Source organism: Pleurodeles waltl, chromosome 4_1, assembly GCF_031143425.1.
Source record: "Pleurodeles waltl isolate 20211129_DDA chromosome 4_1, aPleWal1.hap1.20221129, whole genome shotgun sequence".
NCBI lineage: Eukaryota > Metazoa > Chordata > Amphibia > Caudata > Salamandridae > Pleurodeles > Pleurodeles waltl.
In genome coordinates, this window is record NC_090442.1 from 55,955,248 (window position 1) to 55,974,909 (window position 19,662).

General features: G+C 52.5%; 10 non-coding genes across 10 annotated transcripts; 2 read left to right on the plus strand and 8 right to left on the minus strand.

Annotated features, from left to right (window-relative positions):
* Window positions 1-651: 651 nt before the first annotated feature.
* Window positions 652-722, minus strand: TRNAG-GCC (transfer RNA glycine (anticodon GCC)). The gene has a single exon. It is a non-coding gene; the product is annotated as a tRNA-Gly (tRNA).
* A 2,157-nt stretch (window positions 723-2,879) lies between these two features.
* Window positions 2,880-2,950, minus strand: TRNAG-GCC (transfer RNA glycine (anticodon GCC)). The gene has a single exon. It is a non-coding gene; the product is annotated as a tRNA-Gly (tRNA).
* A 2,176-nt stretch (window positions 2,951-5,126) lies between these two features.
* TRNAG-GCC (transfer RNA glycine (anticodon GCC)) lies at window positions 5,127-5,197 on the minus strand. The gene has a single exon. It is a non-coding gene; the product is annotated as a tRNA-Gly (tRNA).
* A 3,918-nt stretch (window positions 5,198-9,115) lies between these two features.
* TRNAN-GUU (transfer RNA asparagine (anticodon GUU)) lies at window positions 9,116-9,189 on the plus strand. The gene has a single exon. It is a non-coding gene; the product is annotated as a tRNA-Asn (tRNA).
* Window positions 9,190-9,585: 396 nt separating this feature from the next.
* On the minus strand, window positions 9,586-9,656 carry TRNAG-GCC (transfer RNA glycine (anticodon GCC)). Its single transcript has one exon. It is a non-coding gene; the product is annotated as a tRNA-Gly (tRNA).
* Window positions 9,657-11,813: 2,157 nt separating this feature from the next.
* On the minus strand, window positions 11,814-11,884 carry TRNAG-GCC (transfer RNA glycine (anticodon GCC)). Its single transcript has one exon. It is a non-coding gene; the product is annotated as a tRNA-Gly (tRNA).
* A 2,157-nt stretch (window positions 11,885-14,041) lies between these two features.
* On the minus strand, window positions 14,042-14,112 carry TRNAG-GCC (transfer RNA glycine (anticodon GCC)). The gene has a single exon. It is a non-coding gene; the product is annotated as a tRNA-Gly (tRNA).
* Window positions 14,113-16,288: 2,176 nt separating this feature from the next.
* On the minus strand, window positions 16,289-16,359 carry TRNAG-GCC (transfer RNA glycine (anticodon GCC)). The gene has a single exon. It is a non-coding gene; the product is annotated as a tRNA-Gly (tRNA).
* Window positions 16,360-18,373: 2,014 nt separating this feature from the next.
* Window positions 18,374-18,445, plus strand: TRNAW-CCA (transfer RNA tryptophan (anticodon CCA)). The gene has a single exon. It is a non-coding gene; the product is annotated as a tRNA-Trp (tRNA).
* A 71-nt stretch (window positions 18,446-18,516) lies between these two features.
* TRNAG-GCC (transfer RNA glycine (anticodon GCC)) lies at window positions 18,517-18,587 on the minus strand. Its single transcript has one exon. It is a non-coding gene; the product is annotated as a tRNA-Gly (tRNA).
* Between the last annotated feature and the right edge of the window lie 1,075 nt (window positions 18,588-19,662).

A 19,662-nucleotide genomic window follows, 5' to 3' on the forward strand; every position in this document is an offset into this window, starting at 1 on the left:
AGGAAAGTGTGCCCGGCAGAAGATAAGCTGCCTGGCAACTCAGAACCTTCTTCTAAGAGAAGTAAGACATGTCACAATGGAGTCTAAGCCTACCTGTCTTATGCCAGGACCTTAGAGCTGCAGGCAGGAGCACAAAGGTAAAAACATATATTGAGTCCCAACACGCTCACTGTGGTGGTTGGTCTCTGTGGCGCAATCGGTTAGCGCGTTCGGCTCTTAATCAAAAGGTTGGTGGTTCAAGCCCACCCAGGGACGTATGCTTTTGCCTACATCAAGTCCTGAATTAAAACACAGCTGTCAGGCTTTGCTCTTAGAGCTCTCGCTTTGCCTGCGTGACATGCTCTATCTCAACATTTCTATCTTCTCTCATCTCTTCACCTCTAGTCATTTCCACCAATAGGACTGGAAACGGGACACCAAGCCTTCTACTTTAACCACAGGCGTACTGAGGGCCAATAAAAGGCACAGAAGCATTTCTTGATCCGGGGCTGAGAACTGCATGCACAGGGACCTCGTGGTGCAACAGTAGCGCGTCTGACTCCAGATCAAAAGGTTGCGTGTTCAAATCACGTCGGGGTCACTCTTTGACATTTTTTTGCCCACCAAGTCTATATCTGTGACTTCTAAAGCAAAGCTAAAAGAAGGGCACTTTGCATTGGCCGGGAATCGAACCCGGGCCTCCCGCGTGGCAGGCGAGAATTCTACCACTGAACCACCAATGCTTCTCTTACATAGGCTGAGCAGAGAGCCCTGCCGTAGACAGTAGTGATGAGGCCCATGCATTCGCATGGGACACCTATGAACAAAGTTTGCATGGCAAGCCTTGGACTGCCAAACGTTCACATGCTGATGGCAGGAATCAGATGCAGGAGACTGAAACTATGAATGTTTCTGCTTTTGCTAAGGACAGTGGTTTGGGGCCAGTGTTGTGCTTGACAGAGCACGACATCAGCCTGCTCTCTGGCTGCTCCCGGGAGAAGTGGCTGACAGAAAGCACCCTCCAGACCACCAGCAATCTTGTGTTTCACAACATGCCACTGTCACTGGACTTTCCTTCTGGGAAAGCCTAGTCACTGACCTGGCCAGATTCCCTGTCCTCCCCAAAATCCTGGGGAGAAACGGGCAGAGTTCTGCGCCCTGCGCCCTCTTTCGCGTCCCTAACGCGCTCCCAACGCGCCCTACAGCCCTGGTCGGGCTCATACCACTGGGGCCTCTGCCGAGGAAGAGCCCCGGAAGCCTAGGGCCAGGCCTATTGCACAGGCATCTTAGACCAGGCCATTCCGGGATTGCTGTGTTTCACGTCCTGCCCTTCAACACTCCTGGGAGGGCTTTCCCTGAGAACCCTCATGTCTCTGCCCTCCCAGGAGGCTGTGGTTCTATGCAAAATAGGGGGTGCACCACGGGCCGTCCCCTTTCCTCTCTCTCGCCAATATCTTTCACCAAAGCTGAGCCCTGCAGGTAAATGTATCTATCTGGCTGAGGGGCCAGGGAGGGCCTTTGCCTGCAGTCTTACAAGCCAGAGTGCAGAGAAGGCAGCAGCTCTGGGACCGGGACTCTGCTCAAAGACATATCTAACATGCCACAGTGGAGCTGAGATGGGCAAGACACGTGTCTCACAGGCAGGCAGCACAACAAGACAGTGGCAGGAAACTATGCTAACAAGGAAAGAGAAAAGTCACGTGTCTCGTGGCCTTCCCACCATTAGACAGTAGTCTGCGCAAGAAAACATCCAACAGTGACAGGACAACCAAGCAAATGACAAACGCTGTGCTGAATAAAGTCATCTTACATGACATTTCGTACAAAGGCCCAGATCATGGGGATGATCGCGCAGAAGCAGCAAGTATCAGAGCCACCGAACCTGAGGTGAGTTACACGAGGAGAAAGGGCGACATGGGGACAGGGGCTAGGGGCTCAGGGAACAGCTACCACAATGCAACCTCGGGTGTGGGGATGCCACTCATTGCGGGTACTGCCCTGGGATTTCCTTTTAGAAAGAATCGCTGGTTAAAGTGTAGTGCACAAAAAACCCAACTCCTCGATTACACTATTAGATAACATCCTTTAACTGCCCCACCCACCCTGTGTGAGTCTCACCCACTTCCCGCCTGCTCCCTCTAGTCTGAGAGTTGTATCTCCACAAAAAACACACAGTGGGGCTCAATGAGCTGCTCATGTCTGACATGGACACCTAAGCAGTGCTGGATTCACAACCTGAAAGCCTGCAAAGGAAAGTGTGCCCGGCAGAAGATAAGCTGCCTGGCAACTCAGAACCTTCTTCTAAGAGAAGTAAGACATGTCACAATGGAGTCTAAGCCTACCTGTCTTATGCCAGGACCTTAGAGCTGCAGGCAGGAGCACAAAGGTAAAAACATATATTGAGTCCCAACACTCTCACTGCGGTGGTTGGTCTCTGTGGCGCAATCGGTTAGCGCGTTCGGCTGTTAACCGAAAGGTTGGTGGATCAAGCCCACCCAGGAACGTATGCTTTTGCCTACATCAAGTCCTGAATTAAAACACAGCTGTCTGGCTTTGCTCTTAGAGCTCTCGCTTTGCCTGCGTGACATGCTCTATCTCAACATTTCTATCTTCTCTCATCTCTTCACCTCTAGTTATTTCCACCAATAAGACTGGAAACGGGCCACCAAGCCTTCTACTTTAACCACAGGCGTACTGAGGGCCAATAAAAGGCACAGAAGCATTTCTTGATCCGGGGCTGAGAACTGCATGCACAGGGACCTCGTGGCGCAACGGTAGCACGTCTGACTCCAGATCAGAAGGTTGCGTGTTCAAATCACGTCGGGGTCACTCTTTGACATTTTTTTCCCCACCAAGTCTATATCTCTGACTTCTAAAGCAAAGCCAAAAGAAGGGCGCTTTGCATTGGCCGGGAATCGAACCCGGGCCTCCCGCGTGGCAGGCGAGAATTCTACCACTGAACCACCAATGCTTCACTTTCATAGGCTGAGCAGAGAGCCCTGCCGTAGACAGTAGTGATGAGGCCCATGCATTCGCATGGGACACCTATGAACAAAGTTTGCATGGCAAGCCTTGGACTGCCAAACGTTCACATGCTGATGGCAGGAATCAGATGCAGGAGACTGAAACTATGAATGTTTCTGCTTTTGCTAAGGACAGTGGTTTGGGGCCAGTGTTGTGCTTGACAGAGCACGACATCAGCCTGCTCTCTGGCTGCTCCCGGGAGAAGTGGCTGACAGAAAGCACCCTCCAGACCACCAGCAATCTTGTGTTTCACAACATGCCACTGTCACTGGACTTTCCTTCTGGGAAAGCCTAGTCACTGACCTGGCCAGATTCCCTGTCCTCCCCAAAATCCTGGGGAGAAACGGGCAGAGTTCTGCGCCCTGCGCCCTCTTTCGCGTCCCTAATGCGCTCCCAACGCGCCCTACAGCCCTGGTCGGGCACAGCCCTGGTCGGGCTCATACCACTGGGGCCTCTGCCGAGGAAGAGCCCCGGAAGCCTAGGGCCAGGCCTATTTTACAGGCATCTTAGACCAGGCCATTCCGGGATTGCTGTGTTTCACGTCCTGCCCTTCAACACTCCTGGGAGGGCTTTCCCTGAGAACCCTCATGTCTCTGCCCTCCCAGGAGGCTGTGGTTCTATGCAAAATAGGGGGTGCACCACGGGCCGTCCCCTTTCCTCTCTCTCGCCAATATCTTTCACCAAAGCTGAGCCCTGCAGGTAAATGTATCTATCTGGCTGAGGGGCCAGGGAGGGCCTTTGCCTGCAGTCTTACAAGCCAGAGTGCAGAGAAGGCAGCAGCTCTGGCACCGGGACTCTGCTCAAAGACATATCTAACATGCCACAGTGGAGCTGAGATGGGCAAGACACGTGTCTCACAGGCTGGCAGCACACCAAGACAGTGGCAGGAAACTATGCTAACAAGGAAAGAGAAAAGTCACGTGTCTCGTGGCCTTCCCACCATTAGACAGTAGTCTGCGCAAGAAAACATCCAACAGTGACAGGACAACCAAGCAAATGACAAACGCTGTGCTGAATAAAGTCCTCTTACATGACATTTCGTACAAAGGCCCAGATCATGGGGATGATCGCGCAGCAGAAGCAGCAAGTATCAGAGCCACCGAACCTGGGGTGAGTTACACGAGGAGAAAGGGCGACATGGGGACAGGGGCTATGGGCTCAGGGAACAGCTACCACAATGCAACCTCGGGTGTGGGGATGCCACTCATTGCGGGTACTGCCCTGGGATTTCCTTTTAGAAAGAATCGCTGGTTAAAGTGTAGTGCACAAAAAACCCAACTCCTCGATTACACTATTAGATAACATCCTTTAACTGCCCCACCCACCCTGTGTGAGTCTCACCCACTTCCCGCCTGCTCCCTCTAGTCTGAGAGTTGTATCTCCACAAAAAACACACAGTGGGGCTCAATGAGCTGCTCATGTCTGACATGGACACCTAAGCAGTGCTGGATTCACAACCTGAAAGCCTGCAAAGGAAAGTGTGCCCGGCAGAAGATAAGCTGCCTGGCAACTCAGAACCTTCTTCTAAGAGAAGTAAGACATGTCACAATGGAGTCTAAGCCTACCTGTCTTATGCCAGGACCTTAGAGCTGCAGGCAGGAGCACAAAGGTAAAAACATATATTGAGTCCCAACACGCTCACTGCAGTGGTTGGTTTCTGTGGCGCAATCGGTTAGCGCGTTCGGCTGTTAACCGAAAGGTTGGTGGTTCAAGCCCACCCAGGGACGTATGCTTTTGCCTACATCAAGTCCTGAATTAAAACACAGCTGTCTGTCTTTGCTCATAGAGCTCTCGCGTTGCCTGCCTGACATGCTCTATCTCAACATTTCTATCTTCTCTCATCTCTTCACCTCTAGTCATTTCCACCAATAGGACTGGAAACGGGACACCAAGCCTTCTACTTTAACCACAGGCGTACTGAGGGCCAATAAAAGGCACGGAAGCATTTCTTGATCCGGGGCTGAGAACTGCATGCACAGGGACCTCGTGGCGCAACGGTAGCGCGTCTGACTCCAGATCAGAAGGTTGCGTGTTCAAATCACGTCGGGATCACTCTTTGACATTTTTTTCCCCACCAAGTCTATATCTCTGACTTCTAAAGCAAAGCCAAAAGAAGGGCGCTTTGCATTGGCCGGGAATCGAACCCGGGCCTCCCGCGTGGCAGGCGAGAATTCTACCACTGAACCACCAATGCTTCACTTACATAGGTTGAGCAGAGAGCCCAGCCGTAGACAGTAGTGATGAGGCCCATGCATTCGCATGGGACACCTATGAACAAAGTTTGCATGGCAAGCCTTGGACTGCCAAACGTTCACATGCTGATGGCAGGAATCAGATGCAGGAGACTGAAACTATGAATGTTTCTGCTTTTGCTAAGGACAGTGGTTTGGGGCCAGTGTTGTGCTTGACAGAGCACGACATCAGCCTGCTCTCTGGCTGCTCCCGGGAGAAGTGGCTGACAGAAAGCACCCTCCAGACCACCAGCAATCTTGTGTTTCACAACATGCCACTGTCACTGGACTTTCCTTCTGGGAAAGCCTAGTCACTGACCTGGCCAGATTCCCTGTCCTCCCCAAAATCCTGGGGAGAAACGGGCAGAGTTCTGCGCCCTGCGCCCTCTTTCGCGTCCCTAACGCGCTCCCAACGCGCCCTACAGCCCTGGTCGGGCTCATACCACTGGGGCCACTGCCGAGGAAGAGCCCCGGAAGCCTAGGGCCAGGCCTATTGCACAGGCATCTTAGACCAGGCCATTCCGGGATTGCTGTGTTTCACGTCCTGCCCTTCAACACTCCTGGGAGGGCTTTCCCTGAGAACCCTCATGTCTCTGCCCTCCCAGGAGGCTGTGGTTCTATGCAAAATAGGGGGTGCACCACGGGCCGTCCCCTTTCCTCTCTCTCGCCAATATCTTTCACCAAAGCTGAGCCCTGCACGTAAATGTATCTATCTGGCTGAGGGGCCAGGGAGGGCCTTTGCCTGCAGTCTTACAAGCCAGAGTGCAGAGAAGGCAGCAGCTCTGGGACCGGGACTCTGCTCAAAGACATATCTAACATGCCACAGTGGAGCTGAGATGGGCAAGACACGTGTCTCACAGGCAGGCAGCACAACAAGACAGTGGCAGGAAACTATGCTAACAAGGAAAGAGAAAAGTCACGTGTCTCGTGGCCTTCCCACCATTAGACAGTAGTCTGCGCAAGAAAACATCCAACAGTGACAGGACAACCAAGCAAATGACAAACGCTGTGCTGAATAAAGTCATCTTACATGACATTTCGTACAAAGGCCCAGATCATGGGGATGATCGCGCAGAAGCAGCAAGTATCAGAGCCACCGAACCTGAGGTGAGTTACACGAGGAGAAAGGGCGACATGGGGACAGGGGCTAGGGGCTCAGGGAACAGCTACCACAATGCAACCTCGGGTGTGGGGATGCCACTCATTGCGGGTACTGCCCTGGGATTTCCTTTTAGAAAGAATCGCTGGTTAAAGTGTAGTGCACAAAAAACCCAACTCCTCGATTACACTATTAGATAACATCCTTTAACTGCCCCACCCAGCCTGTGTGAGTCTCACACACTTCCCGCCTGCTCCCTCTAGTCTGAGAGTTGTATCTCCACAAAAAACACACAGTGGGGCTCAATGAGCTGCTCATGTCTGACATGGACACCTAAGCAGTGCTGGATTCACAACCTGAAAGCCTGCAAAGGAAAGTGTGCCCGGCAGAAGATAAGCTGCCTGGCAACTCAGAACCTTCTTCTAAGAGAAGTAAGACATGTCACAATGGAGTCTAAGCCTACCTGTCTTATGCCAGGACCTTAGAGCTGCAGGCAGGAGCACAAAGGTAAAAACATATATTGAGTCCCAACACGCTCACTGCGGTGGTTGGTCTCTGTGGCGCAATCCGTTAGCGCGTTCGGCTGTTAACCGAAAGGTTGGTGGTTCAAGTCCACCTAGGGACGTATGCTTTTGCCTACATCAAGTCCTGAATTAAAACACAGCTGTCTGGCTTTGCTCTTAGAGCTCTCGCTTTGCCTGAGTGACATGCTCTATCTCAACATTTCTATCTTCTCTCATCTCTTCACCTCTAGTCATTTCCACCAATAGGACTGGAAACGGGCCACCAAGCCTTCTACTTTAACCACAGGCGTACTGAGGGCCAATAAAAGGCACAGAAGCATTTCTTGATCCGGGGCTGAGAACTGCACGCACAGGGACCTCGTGGCGCAACGGTAGCGCGTCTGACTCCAGATCAGAAGGTTGCGTGTTCAAATCACGTCGGCGTCACTCTTTGACATTTTTTTCCCCACCAAGTTTGTAACTCTGACTTCTAAAGCAAAGCCAAAAGAAGGGCGCTTTGCATTGGCTGGGAATCGAACCCGGGCCTCCCGCGTGGCAGGCGAGAATTCTACCACTGAACCACCAATGCTTCACTTACATAGGCTGAGCAGAGAGCCCTGCCGTAGACAGTAGTGATGAGGCCCATGCATTCGCATGGGACACCTATGAACAAAGTTTGCATGGCAAGCCTTGGACTGCCAAACGTTCACATGCTGATGGCAGGAATCAGATGCAGGAGACTGAAACTATGAATGTTTCTGCTTTTGCTAAGGACAGTGGTTTGGGGCCAGTGTTGTGCTTGACAGAGCACGACATCAGCCTGCTCTCTGGCTGCTCCCGGGAGAAGTGGCTGACAGAAAGCACCCTCCAGACCACCAGCAATCTTGTGTTTCACAACATGCCACTGTCACTGGACTTTCCTTCTGGGAAAGCCTAGTCACTGACCTGGCCAGATTCCCTGTCCTCCCCAAAATCCTGGGGAGAAACGGGCAGAGTTCTGCGCCCTGCGCCCTCTTTCGCGTCCCTAACGCGCTCCCAACGCGCCCTACAGCCCTGGTCGGGCTCATACCACTGGGGCCTCTGCCGAGGAAGAGCCCCGGAAGCCTAGGGCCAGGCCTATTGCACAGGCATCTTAGACCAGGCCATTCCGGGATTGCTGTGTTTCACGTCCTGCCCTTCAACACTCCTGGGAGGGCTTTCCCTGAGAACCCTCATGTCTCTGCCCTCCCAGGAGGCTGTGGTTCTATGCAAAATAGGGGGTGCACCACGGGCCGTCCCCTTTCCTCTCTCTCGCCAATATCTTTCACCAAAGCTGAGCCCTGCAGGTAAATGTATCTATCTGGCTGAGGGGCCAGGGAGGGCCTTTGCCTGCAGTCTTACAAGCCAGAGTGCAGAGAAGGCAGCAGCTCTGGGACCGGGACTCTGCTCAAAGACATATCTAACATGCCACAGTGGAGCTGAGATGGGCAAGACACGTGTCTCACAGGCAGGCAGCACACCAAGACAGTGGCAGGAAACTATGCTAACAAGGAAAGAGAAAAGTCACGTGTCTCGTGGCCTTCCCACCATTAGACAGTAGTCTGCGCAAGAAAACATCCAACAGTGACAGGACAACCAAGCAAATGACAAACGCCGTGCTGAATAAAGTCATCTTACATGACATTTCGTACAAAGGCCCAGATCATGGGGATGATCGCGCAGCAGAAGCAGCAAGTATCAGAGCCACCGAACCTGGGGTGAGTTACACGAGGAGAAAGGGCGACATGGGGACAGGGGCTATGGGCTCAGGGAACAGCTACCACAATGCAACCTCGGGTGTGGGGATGCCACTCATTGCGGGTACTGCCCTGGGATTTCCTTTTAGAAAGAATCGCTGGTTAAAGTGTAGTGCACAAAAAACCCAACTCCTCGATTACACTATTAGATAACATCCTTTAACTGCCCCACCCACCCTGTGTGAGTCTCACCCACTTCCCGCCTGCTCCCTCTAGTCTGAGAGTTGTATCTCCACAAAAAACACACAGTGGGGCTCAATGAGCTGCTCATGTCTGACATGGACACCTAAGCAGTGCTGGATTCACAACCTGAAAGCCTGCAAAGGAAAGTGTGCCCGGCAGAAGATAAGCTGCCTGGCAACTCAGAACCTTCTTCTAAGAGAAGTAAGACATGTCACAATGGAGTCTAAGCCTACCTGTCTTATGCCAGGACATTAGAGCTGCAGGCAGGAGCACAAAGGTAAAAACATATATTGAGTCCCAACACGCTCACTGCGGTGGTTGGTCTCTGTGGCGCAATCGGTTAGCGCGTTCGGCTGTTAACCGAAAGGTTGGTGGTTCAAGCCCACCCAGGGACGTATGCTTTTGTCTACATCAAGTCCTGAATTAAAACACAGCTGTCTGGCTTTGCTCTTAGAGCTCTCGCTTTGCCTGCGTGACATGCTCTATCTCAACATTTCTATCTTCTCTCATCTCTTCACCTCTAGTCATTTCCACCAATAGGACTGGAAACGGGACACAAAGCCTTCTACTTTAACCACAGGCGTACTGAGGGCCAATAAAAGGCACAGAAGCATTTCTTGATCCGGGGCTGAGAACTGCATGCACAGGGACCTCGTGGCGCAACGGTAGCGCGTCTGACTCCAGATCAGACGGTTGCGTGTTCAAATCACGTCAGGGTCACTCTTTGACATTTTTTTCCCCACCAAGTCTATATCTCTGACTTCTAAAGCAAAGCTAAAAGAAGGGCGCTTTGCATTGGCCGGGAATCGAACCCGGGCCTCCCGCGTGGCAGGCGAGAATTCTACCACTGAACCACCAATGCTTCACTTACATAGGCTGAGCAGAGAGCCCTGCCGTAGACAGTAGTGATGAGGCCCATGCATTCGCATGGGACACCTATGAACAAAGTTTGCATGGCAAGCCTTGGACTGCCAAACGTTCACATGCTGATGGCAGGAATCAGATGCAGGAGACTGAAACTATGAATGTTTCTGCTTTTGCTAAGGACAGTGGTTTGGGGCCAGTGTTGTGCTTGACAGAGCACGACATCAGCCTGCTCTCTGGCTGCTCCCGGGAGAAGTGGCTGACAGAAAGCACCCTCCAGACCACCAGCAATCTTGTGTTTCACAACATGCCACTGTCACTGGACTTTCCTTCTGGGAAAGCCTAGTCACTGACCTGGCCAGATTCCCTGTCCTCCCCAAAATCCTGGGGAGAAACGGGCAGAGTTCTGCGCCCTGCGCCCTCTTTTGCGTCCCTAACGCGCTCCCAACGCGCCCTACAGCCCTGGTCGGGCTCATACCACTGGGGCCTCTGCCGAGGAAGAGCCCCGGAAGCCTAGGGCCAGGCCTATTGCACAGGCATCTTAGACCAGGCCATTCCGGGATTGCTGTGTTTCACGTCCTGCCCTTCAACACTCCTGGGAGGGCTTTCCCTGAGAACCCTCATGTCTCTGCCCTCCCAGGAGGCTGTGGTTCTATGCAAAATAGGGGGTGCACCACGGGCCGTCCCCTTTCCTCTCTCTCGCCAATATCTTTCACCAAAGCTGAGCCCTGCAGGTAAATGTATCTATCTGGCTGAGGGGCCAGGGAGGGCCTTTGCCTGCAGTCTTACAAGCCAGAGTGCAGAGAAGGCAGCAGCTCTGGGACCGGGACTCTGCTCAAAGACATATCTAACATGCCACAGTGGAGCTGAGATGGGCAAGACACGTGTCTCACAGGCAGGCAGCACAACAAGACAGTGGCAGGAAACTATGCTAACAAGGAAAGAGAAAAGTCACGTGTCTCGTGGCCTTCCCACCATTAGACAGTAGTCTGCGCAAGAAAACATCCAACAGTGACAGGACAACCAAGCAAATGACAAACGCTGTGCTGAATAAAGTCATCTTACATGACATTTCGTACAAAGGCCCAGATCATGGGGATGATCGCGCAGAAGCAGCAAGTATCAGAGCCACCGAACCTGAGGTGAGTTACACGAGGAGAAAGGGCGACATGGGGACAGGGGCTAGGGGCTCAGGGAACAGCTACCACAATGCAACCTCGGGTGTGGGGATGCCACTCATTGCGGGTACTGCCCTGGGATTTCCTTTTAGAAAGAATCGCTGGTTAAAGTGTAGTGCACAAAAAACCCAACTCCTCGATTACACTATTAGATAGCATCCTTTAACTGCCCCACTCACCCTGTGTGAGTCTCACCCACTTCCCGCCTGCTCCCTCTAGTCTGAGAGTTGTATCTCCACAAAAAACACACAGTGGGGCTCAATGAGCTGCTCATGTCTGACATGGACACCTAAGCAGTGCTGGATTCACAACCTGAAAGCCTGCAAAGGAAAGTGTGCCCGGCAGAAGATAAGCTGCCTGGCAACTCAGAACCTTCTTCTAAGAGAAGTAAGACATGTCACAATGGAGTCTAAGCCTACCTGTCTTATGCCAGGACCTTAGAGCTGCAGGCAGGAGCACAAAGGTAAAAACATATATTGAGTCCCAACACGCTCACTGTGGTGGTTGGTCTCTGTGGCGCAATCGGTTAGCGCGTTCGGCTGTTAATCGAAAGGTTGGTGGTTCAAGCCCACCCAGGGACGTATGCTTTTGCCTACATCAAGTCCTGAATTAAAACACAGCTGTCAGGCTTTGCTCTTAGAGCTCTCGCTTTGCCTGCGTGACATGCTCTATCTCAACATTTCTATCTTCTCTCATCTCTTCACCTCTAGTCATTTCCACCAATAGGACTGGAAACGGGACACCAAGTCTTCTACTTTAACCACAGGCGTACTGAGGGCCAATAAAAGGCACAGAAGCATTTCTTGATCCGGGGCTGAGAACTGCATGCACAGGGACCTCGTGGTGCAACAGTAGCGCGTCTGACTCCAGATCAAAAGGTTGCGTGTTCAAATCACGTCGGGGTCACTCTTTGACATTTTTTTGCCCACCAAGTCTATATCTGTGACTTCTAAAGCAAAGCTAAAAGAAGGGCGCTTTGCATTGGCCGGGAATCGAACCCGGGCCTCCCGCGTGGCAGGCGAGAATTCTACCACTGAACCACCAATGCTTCACTTACATAGGCTGAGCAGAGAGCCCTGCCGTAGACAGTAGTGATGAGGCCCATGCATTCGCATGGGACACCTATGAACAAAGTTTGCATGGCAAGCCTTGGACTGCCAAACGTTCACATGCTGATGGCAGGAATCAGATGCAGGAGACTGAAACTATGAATGTTTCTGCTTTTGCTAAGGACAGTGGTTTGGGGCCAGTGTTGTGCTTGACAGAGCACGACATCAGCCTGCTCTCTGGCTGCTCCCGGGAGAAGTGGCTGACAGAAAGCACCCTCCAGACCACCAGCAATCTTGTGTTTCACAACATGCCACTGTCACTGGACTTTCCTTCTGGGAAAGCCTAGTCACTGACCTGGCCAGATTCCCTGTCCTCCCCAAAATCCTGGGGAGAAACGGGCAGAGTTCTGCGCCCTGCGCCCTCTTTCGCATCCCTAACGCGCTCCCAACGCGCCCTACAGCCCTGGTCGGGCTCATACCACTGGGGCCTCTGCCGAGGAAGAGCCCCGGAAGCCTAGGGCCAGGCCTATTGCACAGGCATCTTAGACCAGGCCATTCCGGGATTGCTGTGTTTCACGTCCTGCCCTTCAACACTCCTGGGAGGGCTTTCCCTGAGAACCCTCATGTCTCTGCCCTCCCAGGAGGCTGTGGTTCTATGCAAAATAGGGGGTGCACCACGGGCCGTCCCCTTTCCTCTCTCTCGCCAATATCTTTCACCAAAGCTGAGCCCTGCAGGTAAATGTATCTATCTGGCTGAGGGGCCAGGGAAGGCCTTTGCCTGCAGTCTTACAAGCCAGAGTGCAGAGAAGGCAGCAGCTCTGGGACCGGGACTCTGCTCAAAGACATATCTAACATGCCACAGTGGAGCTGAGATGGGCAAGACACGTGTCTCACAGGCAGGCAGCACAACAAGACAGTGGCAGGAAACTATGCTAACAAGGAAAGAGAAAAGTCACGTGTCTCGTGGCCTTCCCACCATTAGACAGTAGTCTGCGCAAGAAAACATCCAACAGTGACAGGACAACCAAGCAAATGACAAACGCTGTGCTGAATAAAGTCATCTTACATGACATTTCGTACAAAGGCCCAGATCATGGGGATGATCGCGCAGAAGCAGCAAGTATCAGAGCCACCGAACCTGAGGTGAGTTACACGAGGAGAAAGGGCGACATGGGGACAGGGGCTAGGGGCTCAGGGAACAGCTACCACAATGCAACCTCGGGTGTGGGGATGCCACTCATTGCGGGTACTGCCCTGGGATTTCCTTTTAGAAAGAATCGCTGGTTAAAGTGTAGTGCACAAAAAACCCAACTCCTCGATTACACTATTAGATAACATCCTTTAACTGCCCCACCCACCCTGTGTGAGTCTCACCCACTTCCCGCCTGCTCCCTCTAGTCTGAGAGTTGTATCTCCACAAAAAACACACAGTGGGGCTCAATGAGCTGCTCATGTCTGACATGGACACCTAAGCAGTGCTGGATTCACAACCTGAAAGCCTGCAAAGGAAAGTGTGCCCGGCAGAAGATAAGCTGCCTGGCAACTCAGAACCTTCTTCTAAGAGAAGTAAGACATGTCACAATGGAGTCTAAGCCTACCTGTCTTATGCCAGGACCTTAGAGCTGCAGGCAGGAGCACAAAGGTAAAAACATATATTGAGTCCCAACACTCTCACTGCGGTGGTTGGTCTCTGTGGCGCAATCGGTTAGCGCGTTCGGCTGTTAACCGAAAGGTTGGTGGATCAAGCCCACCCAGGAACGTATGCTTTTGCCTACATCAAGTCCTGAATTAAAACACAGCTGTCTGGCTTTGCTCTTAGAGCTCTCGCTTTGCCTGCGTGACATGCTCTATCTCAACATTTCTATCTTCTCTCATCTCTTCACCTCTAGTTATTTCCACCAATAAGACTGGAAACGGGCCACCAAGCCTTCTACTTTAACCACAGGCGTACTGAGGGCCAATAAAAGGCACAGAAGCATTTCTTGATCCGGGGCTGAGAACTGCATGCACAGGGACCTCGTGGCGCAACGGTAGCACGTCTGACTCCAGATCAGAAGGTTGCGTGTTCAAATCACGTCGGGGTCACTCTTTGACATTTTTTTCCCCACCAAGTCTATATCTCTGACTTCTAAAGCAAAGCCAAAAGAAGGGCGCTTTGCATTGGCCGGGAATCGAACCCGGGCCTCCCGCGTGGCAGGCGAGAATTCTACCACTGAACCACCAATGCTTCACTTACATAGGCTGAGCAGAGAGCCCTGCCGTAGACAGTAGTGATGAGGCCCATGCATTCGCATGGGACACCTATGAACAAAGTTTGCATGGCAAGCCTTGGACTGCCAAACGTTCACATGCTGATGGCAGGAATCAGATGCAGGAGACTGAAACTATGAATGTTTCTGCTTTTGCTAAGGACAGTGGTTTGGGGCCAGTGTTGTGCTTGACAGAGCACGACATCAGCCTGCTCTCTGGCTGCTCCCGGGAGAAGTGGCTGACAGAAAGCACCCTCCAGACCACCAGCAATCTTGTGTTTCACAACATGCCACTGTCACTGGACTTTCCTTCTGGGAAAGCCTAGTCACTGACCTGGCCAGATTCCCTGTCCTCCCCAAAATCCTGGGGAGAAACGGGCAGAGTTCTGCGCCCTGCGCCCTCTTTCGCGTCCCTAATGCGCTCCCAACGCGCCCTACAGCCCTGGTCGGGCACAGCCCTGGTCGGGCTCATACCACTGGGGCCTCTGCCGAGGAAGAGCCCCGGAAGCCTAGGGCCAGGCCTATTTTACAGGCATCTTAGACCAGGCCATTCCGGGATTGCTGTGTTTCACGTCCTGCCCTTCAACACTCCTGGGAGGGCTTTCCCTGAGAACCCTCATGTCTCTGCCCTCCCAGGAGGCTGTGGTTCTATGCAAAATAGGGGGTGCACCACGGGCCGTCCCCTTTCCTCTCTCTCGCCAATATCTTTCACCAAAGCTGAGCCCTGCAGGTAAATGTATCTATCTGGCTGAGGGGCCAGGGAGGGCCTTTGCCTGCAGTCTTACAAGCCAGAGTGCAGAGAAGGCAGCAGCTCTGGCACCGGGACTCTGCTCAAAGACATATCTAACATGCCACAGTGGAGCTGAGATGGGCAAGACACGTGTCTCACAGGCTGGCAGCACACCAAGACAGTGGCAGGAAACTATGCTAACAAGGAAAGAGAAAAGTCACGTGTCTCGTGGCCTTCCCACCATTAGACAGTAGTCTGCGCAAGAAAACATCCAACAGTGACAGGACAACCAAGCAAATGACAAACGCTGTGCTGAATAAAGTCATCTTACATGACATTTCGTACAAAGGCCCAGATCATGGGGATGATCGCGCAGCAGAAGCAGCAAGTATCAGAGCCACCGAACCTGGGGTGAGTTACACGAGGAGAAAGGGCGACATGGGGACAGGGGCTATGGGCTCAGGGAACAGCTACCACAATGCAACCTCGGGTGTGGGGATGCCACTCATTGCGGGTACTGCCCTGGGATTTCCTTTTAGAAAGAATCGCTGGTTAAAGTGTAGTGCACAAAAAACCCAACTCCTCGATTACACTATTAGATAACATCCTTTAACTGCCCCACCCACCCTGTGTGAGTCTCACCCACTTCCCGCCTGCTCCCTCTAGTCTGAGAGTTGTATCTCCACAAAAAACACACAGTGGGGCTCAATGAGCTGCTCATGTCTGACATGGACACCTAAGCAGTGCTGGATTCACAACCTGAAAGCCTGCAAAGGAAAGTGTGCCCGGCAGAAGATAAGCTGCCTGGCAACTCAGAACCTTCTTCTAAGAGAAGTAAGACATGTCACAATGGAGTCTAAGCCTACCTGTCTTATGCCAGGACCTTAGAGCTGCAGGCAGGAGCACAAAGGTAAAAACATATATTGAGTCCCAACACGCTCACTGCAGTGGTTGGTTTCTGTGGCGCAATCGGTTAGCGCGTTCGGCTGTTAACCGAAAGGTTGGTGGTTCAAGCCCACCCAGGGACGTATGCTTTTGCCTACATCAAGTCCTGAATTAAAACACAGCTGTCTGGCTTTGCTCATAGAGCTCTCGCGTTGCCTGCCTGACATGCTCTATCTCAACATTTCTATCTTCTCTCATCTCTTCACCTCTAGTCATTTCCACCAATAGGACTGGAAACGGGACACCAAGCCTTCTACTTTAACCACAGGTGTACTGAGGGCCAATAAAAGGCACAGAAGCATTTCTTGATCCGGGGCTGAGAACTGCATGCACAGGGACCTCGTGGCGCAACGGTAGCGCGTCTGACTCCAGATCAGAAGGTTGCGTGTTCAAATCACGTCGGGATCACTCTTTGACATTTTTTTCCCCACCAAGTCTATATCTCTGACTTCTAAAGCAAAGCCAAAAGAAGGGCGCTTTGCATTGGCCGGGAATCGAACCCGGGCCTCCCGCGTGGCAGGCGAGAATTCTACCACTGAACCACCAATGCTTCACTTACATAGGTTGAGCAGAGAGCCCTGCCGTAGACAGTAGTGATGAGGCCCATGCATTCGCATGGGACACCTATGAACAAAGTTTGCATGGCAAGCCTTGGAATGCCAAACGTTCACATGCTGATGGCAGGAATCAGATGCAGGAGACTGAAACTATGAATGTTTCTGCTTTTGCTAAGGACAGTGGTTTGGGGCCAGTGTTGTGCTTGACAGAGCACGACATCAGCCTGCTCTCTGGCTGCTCCCGGGAGAAGTGGCTGACAGAAAGCACCCTCCAGACCACCAGCAATCTTGTGTTTCACAACATGCCACTGTCACTGGACTTTCCTTCTGGGAAAGCCTAGTCACTGACCTGGCCAGATTCCCTGTCCTCCCCAAAATCCTGGGGAGAAACGGGCAGAGTTCTGCGCCCTGCGCCCTCTTTCGCGTCCCTAACGCGCTCCCAACGCGCCCTACAGCCCTGGTCGGGCTCATACCACTGGGGCCACTGCCGAGGAAGAGCCCCGGAAGCCTAGGGCCAGGCCTATTGCACAGGCATCTTAGACCAGGACATTCCGGGATTGCTGTGTTTCACGTCCTGCCCTTCAACACTCCTGGGAGGGCTTTCCCTGAGAACCCTCATGTCTCTGCCCTCCCAGGAGGCTGTGGTTCTATGCAAAATAGGGGGTGCACCACGGGCCGTCCCCTTTCCTCTCTCTCGCCAATATCTTTCACCAAAGCTGAGCCCTGCACGTAAATGTATCTATCTGGCTGAGGGGCCAGGGAGGGCCTTTGCCTGCAGTCTTACAAGCCAGAGTGCAGAGAAGGCAGCAGCTCTGGGACCAGGACTCTGCTCAAAGACATATCTAACATGCCACAGTGGAGCTGAGATGGGCAAGACACGTGTCTCACAGGCAGGCAGCACAACAAGACAGTGGCAGGAAACTATGCTAACAAGGAAAGAGAAAAGTCACGTGTCTCGTGGCCTTCCCACCATTAGACAGTAGTCTGCGCAAGAAAACATCCAACAGTGACAGGACAACCAAGCAAATGACAAACGCTGTGCTGAATAAAGTCATCTTACATGACATTTCGTACAAAGGCCCAGATCATGGGGATGATCGCGCAGAAGCAGCAAGTATCAGAGCCACCGAACCTGAGGTGAGTTACACGAGGAGAAAGGGCGACATGGGGACAGGGGCTAGGGGCTCAGGGAACAGCTACCACAATGCAACCTCGGGTGTGGGGATGCCACTCATTGCGGGTACTGCCCTGGGATTTCCTTTTAGAAAGAATCGCTGGTTAAAGTGTAGTGCACAAAAAACCCAACTCCTCGATTACACTATTAGATAACATCCTTTAACTGCCCCACCCAGCCTGTGTGAGTCTCACACACTTCCCGCCTGCTCCCTCTAGTCTGAGAGTTGTATCTCCACAAAAAACACACAGTGGGGCTCAATGAGCTGCTCATGTCTGACATGGACACCTAAGCAGTGCTGGATTCACAACCTGAAAGCCTGCAAAGGAAAGTGTGCCCGGCAGAAGATAAGCTGCCTGGCAACTCAGAACCTTCTTCTAAGAGAAGTAAGACATGTCACAATGGAGTCTAAGCCTACCTGTCTTATGCCAGGACCTTAGAGCTGCAGGCAGGAGCACAAAGGTAAAAACATATATTGAGTCCCAACACGCTCACTGCGGTGGTTGGTCTCTGTGGCGCAATCCGTTAGCGCGTTCGGCTGTTAACCGAAAGGTTGGTGGTTCAAGTCCACCCAGGGACGTATGCTTTTGCCTACATCAAGTCCTGAATTAAAACACAGCTGTCTGGCTTTGCTCTTAGAGCTCTCGCTTTGCCTGAGTGACATGCTCTATCTCAACATTTCTATCTTCTCTCATCTCTTCACCTCTAGTCATTTCCACCAATAGGACTGGAAACGGGCCACCAAGCCTTCTACTTTAACCACAGGCGTACTGAGGGCCAATAAAAGGCACAGAAGCATTTCTTGATCCGGGGCTGAGAACTGCACGCACAGGGACCTCGTGGCGCAACGGTAGCGCGTCTGACTCCAGATCAGAAGGTTGCGTGTTCAAATCACGTCGGGGTCACTCTTTGACATTTTTTTCCCCACCAAGTCTGTATCTCTGACTTCTAAAGCAAAGCCAAAAGAAGGGCGCTTTGCATTGGCCGGGAATCGAACCCGGGCCTCCCGCGTGGCAGGCGAGAATTCTACCACTGAACCACCAATGCTTCACTTACATAGGCTGAGCAGAGAGCCCTGCCGTAGACAGTAGTGATGAGGCCCATGCATTCGCATGGGACACCTATGAACAAAGTTTGCATGGCAAGCCTTGGACTGCCAAACGTTCACATGCTGATGGCAGGAATCAGATGCAGGAGACTGAAACTATGAATGTTTCTGCTTTTGCTAAGGACAGTGGTTTGGGGCCAGTGTTGTGCTTGACAGAGCACGACATCAGCCTGCTCTCTGGCTGCTCCCGGGAGAAGTGGCTGACAGAAAGCACCCTCCAGACCACCAGCAATCTTGTGTTTCACAACATGCCACTGTCACTGGACTTTCCTTCTGGGAAAGCCTAGTCACTGACCTGGCCAGATTCCCTGTCCTCCCCAAAATCCTGGGGAGAAACGGGCAGAGTTCTGCGCCCTGCGCCCTCTTTCGCGTCCCTAACGCGCTCCCAACGCGCCCTACAGCCCTGGTCGGGCTCATACCACTGGGGCCTCTGCCGAGGAAGAGCCCCGGAAGCCTAGGGCCAGGCCTATTGCACAGGCATCTTAGACCAGGCCATTCCGGGATTGCTGTGTTTCACGTCCTGCCCTTCAACACTCCTGGGAGGGCTTTCCCTGAGAACCCTCATGTCTCTGCCCTCCCAGGAGGCTGTGGTTCTATGCAAAATAGGGGGTGCACCACGGGCCGTCCCCTTTCCTCTCTCTCGCCAATATCTTTCACCAAAGCTGAGCCCTGCAGGTAAATGTATCTATCTGGCTGAGGGGCCAGGGAGGGCCTTTGCCTGCAGTCTTACAAGCCAGAGTGCAGAGAAGGCAGCAGCTCTGGGACCGGGACTCTGCTCAAAGACATATCTAACATGCCACAGTGGAGCTGAGATGGGCAAGACACGTGTCTCACAGGCAGGCAGCACACCAAGACAGTGGCAGGAAACTATGCTAACAAGGAAAGAGAAAAGTCACGTGTCTCGTGGCCTTCCCACCATTAGACAGTAGTCTGCGCAAGAAAACATCCAACAGTGACAGGACAACCAAGCAAATGACAAACGCCGTGCTGAATAAAGTCATCTTACATGACATT